The 6,302-nt window shown below is 41.5% G+C and overlaps 1 long non-coding RNA gene across 1 annotated transcript; it reads right to left on the minus strand.

Annotated features, from left to right (window-relative positions):
* Positions 1-1,502: 1,502 nt before the first annotated feature.
* Positions 1,503-3,263, minus strand: LOC130295304 (uncharacterized). The gene is made up of 5 exons (XR_008848764.1): positions 3,122-3,263; positions 2,612-2,659; positions 2,177-2,293; positions 1,971-2,033; positions 1,503-1,756 (listed from the first exon to the last, which is right to left on the minus strand). It is a non-coding gene; the product is annotated as an uncharacterized LOC130295304 (long non-coding RNA).
* Between the last annotated feature and the right edge of the window lie 3,039 nt (positions 3,264-6,302).

The raw sequence follows: 6,302 nt of genomic DNA on the forward strand, positions 1-6,302 counted from the left end.
CCGGAATACCCCTTTAATGTTGTGTTTTTGGGTACGATATTGCTGTCAGGATAGGGGAGGCGTAGCTTGTTGACTAAAGTGTGAAAAAAATCACCTGAGCTGACAAGCTATGCCTCCCCTATCCTGACAGCAATAATCTCATTCATCAATAAGGTTCTATGAAATAAGTAAAAAAAAAAGACATATTAAGGAACAAAAACTTTGTTTATTACAAAAGTTTGTATTTTTTTTTATAAATAAATTATATATTTTTCATAATTTTGGGGCGGCCTACATTTGGTGGAACTGGGGAAGGGGCTTGGGGAGGGATCTGGGGAACTGGGGTCCTCTGGGGGCCGCATGGAGTCTGTGGTAAACTGTGGGTGTTTTAAGGGAATAAGAATGGGAATACCAAAATTGTTGGGTAAAGGGTGGACAAGGGGGGAGAAGACTAGAGGGGAGAGGGAAAGTGGGGTGTGTGGCAGAAGGGGTGGAATGAAAAGGAGGGTCCCCCTGGGACAGCATTTGGACCATACTTTGGGGAGTGGCATGGAATTGGTCCAAATGCTGGGAATGTCCCAGGGAGTGGGACATGGGATTGGAGTGGCCCTATGAAGGAGAGGGGTCATAGAAACGGGGAGGGGAGTGGGAATGGTGACAGCTGTATGAGTGGGAACGGTGACGGCCGTATGAACGGGGAGGGGATGGGGAATGGTAACAGCCAGTGGACTGGGAATGGTAAAGGGAAGTGGAGCAGGAGTGGGGAGGGGCATATGAACGGGGAGGGGACCAGGCAGGGTCCGTAGAATGGGACCTGGGAGGGGAACGGGGTGGAATATGGGAGGGGGAGCAGCAAAGTTTTTGCTTAAGCTGATTGACAGTCTCCATCCGGAAGTAGCACTGCTGCTCAAGGGTCAGTTTCTCCATCATGGGGGCCATACTTTGGAGAAACAGTAGGCAGTCTGAAGGGGGACCAGTTGATAGCCCTGCCCCCGCCTGCCATAGCTGGCAAATCTCCTCCATTAAGACTGCTTCTGTTTGTTTCATCCAAACTCATCATGCCATCCATTGTCACCATGAGGAGTTCTTTCATGGTCCCATGAAGCTTCCTACCAGAACTCAACGGACGGACCAGATCTCCAAAGGATCTTTAGATCCCTTGGTGACCTGATCGATCTGATGAGGCTGGTAGGGGTGAAGGATCTTGCCCTTGATCAGCAGTGAGGGGGGGGGGGGGTGGCAGAGGAAGAGCAGGCCGCAGAGGAGATACTTGAAGTTCTAAAAGGAAAAAAATATTAGACTTTTGAGTTGAGGAGAACCAAATAAGGGGAGATTACAAAACTACAAATAATGTACTTACGCCCACAGATTTGCACACGTCTTAGGAAAAGCGGCGTATCACTGGGTACGCACGCCTCCTTGCGCAGATCCCTCATGTGCCTGTCCCGTATGCTGTTCCATTTTGGTTTGATCTGTTTGGCTGGAAAAAAAAAATTATATACGCACACCACAAATCTTGTGAATCAATTTATTTTAAATAAATCAAATTCTACCTATTGCATTTTTCACATGAATTGCAAGGTCCTCCCAGGTTGGACACTTGTGCATAGACTTCTTCCCATAGAGCCTTGCTGTAGGTCTTCCCAGCATGTAGGGGATCGGATGCATTCCCAAGAGCAGGGCGTTCCTCTATTAAGGATATCAGTTTTTCACTGTCCATGATTAGGACAGGATCACCCTGCTAATCAGTTATGCGCCTCCTTCTCCCCTGGGAACCCTGAAATCATACAAATGTTTTTATGAAAAGCATTGCATACATACATTTACAGATTCTGTTGTCATAAGCAATCTATAAAATTGTCTCTAATGTTTGAAAGTAATTTTGAAAGAAAAAATCTGGTTGCTATGGGCAACTACATTACAAAACAAAAGTACAGACCAATACCCATTTTCAGATATTCACCAACCAACAGCAAAATAAAAATACTCACACAACCAAGTCCTTGATTTTTCTTAGAGGCTGCTGTAACACCTCTTGGCAAAGGATCAGATTGCTGTAAATAATAGAAAAAATGTTGAAGGGTTAACACAATATATACTATAATAAGACCTCTGCACAACATAAATTTACTACATAATTTAAGGAAAGATACAAGGAGTTGAACATACAGTGTCCAATAGAGGGGAAAATACTTACTGGTTCAGGCTCTATGGGTCGTCTGTTCTGGGAGGCCTCGAGTATAGCAGGAGATTCTTCCTCTTCCTCCACCTCCACCTCCACCTGCTCCATACTTTGGCTCACTGCCTCTTCAGACTGATTGGAAAAACAGAAAGTTTTAGAAAAAAAGGTGAACAATGCTTGGGATTTCTCATAAGGAGAAATACTCTCCTCTTTCTCCTCCGTCTCATAATGGACGATTGGCTGGGGGGGGGGGGGGGAAATTATGATATAAAAACATGTTATCAATGGGTAGTCAACACCCCATCTACTATAGCAATTAATTTCAAAGAGATTGTAAGGAAACCATCTCTTGGTACTGGACAAATAGCCAAGGGGGTGGGGGGGGGGGGGGGTTCATTACAATTTGGGGACATATTCACAAGAACTTGCAGTGTCACCATCCAAACTCACCTGCACCTTATTTTTTTGGGCTGCCCCTATTTCTTTGAGACATGATAGCTATAATGAGAAAAAGGGGAATAAATTAGTGGTGCTATAGAATTATGCATGATACCACATGCCTGGTACCCCCACTAACCCACACATATGATTGCATTGCAGCAATCCACATAGTTTGCAAAATGGCGGCCACATGGCAGTGGAGACACATGCGCAAAGTCAGTACGTGCCCCAGACTGACCCAAAAACACGTACCTGGTACCTGGTACCCCCACATATGATTGCATTGCAGAAATCCAGATAGTTTGCAAAACAGCAGCCACATGGCAGTGGAGACATGTGCAAAGTGGCTGTATGTGGCCCAGAATTACCCAAAAACACATGCCTAGTACCCCCACTCACCCACACATATGATTGCATTGCAATAGGTAGCAATAAACATTTAATAGACCCACACATGTTCACAACCAACATGCAAAAAGGTCACAATCCAAAGTGAATCACAGTCATCCTTGTACCCACCTTCTGGAAGACTGGATGGGGTGAAAGATTATTTCTATCCGCAATTTTTGCCTTGCTTGTGATGCCCAGCTTGTGTGCTTCTTCCTATTAGGAAAATGGCAGAACCCCCCCCCCCCCTTTTTTTTTTCCATGTGACTTCCTGGTTGTAATGCTGTCAGTAAAAATAACGGATCATAACGAAAGATGAAAATTACGTACACTAACGGATTCATAGACTTCATTGTAAAATTTTGATGGCAATTATTCCACCGTTAATTTTGACGGAACAAAATTTAGTGCATGCACCGTCTTTTGTGCCGTCAAGAATAACGGACATTAGTAATAACAGACATAACTGATGCTAAAGGATGGTCAAAAAATCCCATTGACATGAATGGGATTTTTTGAAGGCAGTTTTCTGGACTATCTGTGGATGGTCATGACGGAGGTTTTTAAAGGAGTATAACGGTAGTGTGAAAGGGGCCTAAGTAAAGCATATCAGGATCCATTTTTAATAGATCTGAAACATTCCGCACAAACAGTTGAATATATGAATGCCAGTCTTTGTTCTTAACCTCCTGGACTGACCAATTGCAGACCCAGGTGTTCTTATATAGGTACCCTACAGCATGGTCTAATTATTACCTTCGTTGACATTACTGAAGAAAGACCTTATGGAGGGTCCCAAACGCACCTAAAACAGCGATCCATACAATGCCTCAAAGAAATAATACGGCAATAACCGCATCACAGTCTCCATGATCCCACTCTATCTTATTTTGGCGCGTGCCTCTGCCACGAGGACACCACAAGAAGATATCATCATGATTGCCTCCACTTTCACACTCCTTGCAAGAGCTGCAGCGGTTAACAGCACCCAGAAAGAGCAGGCATCCTTCATCCACCTTTGACTTGGTGCACTGTCCCACCGGACTCTGTCTTCCACTGAGGTCTGCACTGAGGATCGCATTCTGTGCAAGAACCAGAGGAGCGGCTCACTACACCTCGGGTGTGCGGTACAGTGTACCAATCCTCTATTTACGTAGTTATAGTGAGTGGCAATCGTGCTTAATTGTGGATACTTTAGAGTGACTCCAAGGAGGTTATGGAACTTTTATGGACATTGCTATAAATTACCATCACATTTGCAAATGAACATTTATTTGCACACAAGCACATGTGCTATTAATTTTCTATTGTGTCTAATTCCTTATGGTTCATTTTTATGTAATATTTTATACAGTTTTTACCTTATCAGCTATTTGTATCTACTTGTTTTCCACCAGCAAGGATCCTGACGGTGCATACAAATTACACTATTATTGCATCTTTTAATATATTTTGTCTATTAATGCATGTGATTTGTCCCTTATCTATTAGATATTGAATACTAGTTTTTCCTTTTTCTTTATTCAGTTATTTTTCTCACATTGGGTTTAGGTGTTCTACTAGTCAGCTCGATCTATGTAATTGATATCTAGACTGTGAGCCGTCCAATCTCTTTACTACAGTGAAATGTCTGCACAGAATATTTTCAACCAACCAATTCCATCAACAGCGGAGCACCGGCAGAACATAGACTGCTTGCAATGTGCCGTCTCATAGACAGCAATGCATTTTCATTTAAAGGGGTTATCCAGGAAAAAACTTTTCGTTATATATCCACTGGCTCCAGAAAGTTAAACGGATTTGTAAATTACTTCTATTAAAAAATCTTAATCCTTTCAGTACTTATGAGCTTCTGAAGTTTAGGTTGTTCTTTTTTGTCTAAGTAATCTCTGATGACACTTGTCTTGGGAACCGCGCAGTTTAGAAGAGGTTTGCTATGGGAATTTGCTTCTAAACTGGGTGTTTCCCGAGACACGTGTCATCAGAAATTACTTAGACAGAAAAGAACAACCTTACCTTCAGAAGCTCATAAGTACTGAAAGGATTAATATTTTTTAATAGAAGTAATTTACAAATCTGTTTAACTTTCTGGAACCAGTTGATATATAAAAAAAAGTTTTTTCCTGGAATACCCCTTTAAGAATAGGCATGCTTATTCTTTTTGTGGATGGAATCTGTATTTCCGTGTCAAAAACATCTGGGCAAAAAATTCTGCCATGTGAACAGTGTAGCAGAAACCCATTGAAATCAAAGTCCCATGAGGAGCCAGAGAGGTCCTTTGAGATGCAGCCCTATATGTGATACAACTGTAAGTAATTATACAATGGCTTCCTAAGATTACACCTTATTCCCCTCTTTCCCACTTCATAGAAACATAGAATGTGTCGGCAGATAAGAACCATTTGGCCCATCTAGTCTGCCCAATAAACTGAATTCTATCAATAGTCCCTGGCCCTACTTAGAGTTAGAGGTCTCACACAGCACATTTCTTTGACTACGAACATTTTAAAATGTATGTATGATAAACAGATATTTCCCTAATCTCCAGTTTGAGATTGTAGGTTCTAGAATACGAGTACTCCCCCTTCTTCTGCAGAGAATGGGGCGAGTGCTATGCATATTAATGCATACATATAATGCATAAAGCATAGTCTTATCATAATCTTTCACCAACTAATTGATATAAAAAAAATATATCCACAAGGAATTAAGTATTCCTCCAAACTTTAGTTCCATAGATTATAAATCGTTTACCATACCCAAAAAGGTACTACCAGATATTTGGGGAGATTAATCAAAACCTGTCCAGAGGAAAAGTTGCTGAGTTGCCCATAGCAACCAATCAGATTGCTTCTTTCATTTTGCAGAGGCCTTGTTAAAAGTGAAAGAAGCAATCTGATTGGTTGCTATGGGCAACTGGGCAACTGGGCAACTGGGCAACTTTTCCTCTGGACAGGTTTTGATAAATCTCCCCCATTGTCTCCAAATTTAGTACTATAGATATAAATCTTATATTGTACCTAAAATTGTACTACCAGATTTGTGTGGTTAGTTAAAAGGGTCTGGAGAGTTCATACAAGTCAACTCCATTTAATATATCTAGAGATTAGGAATTGCCCATTTCTATATCATTTGGTGTAATATTCTCACCCAGCCTAATACCATGTACATGGTAAGAACTAACCATTGTAACTTATACCATTTTTTGTACTGTGTAGTTTTAATGTAACTACTAAGATAAGCTTAGATTGCTTCATAAAAGTTCTATATATGTTCATTTCTCTTTAAGACTTAAAGGGGTATTTGTGGATTC

Source organism: Hyla sarda, chromosome 11, assembly GCF_029499605.1.
Source record: "Hyla sarda isolate aHylSar1 chromosome 11, aHylSar1.hap1, whole genome shotgun sequence".
NCBI classification, from domain to species: domain Eukaryota; kingdom Metazoa; phylum Chordata; class Amphibia; order Anura; family Hylidae; genus Hyla; species Hyla sarda.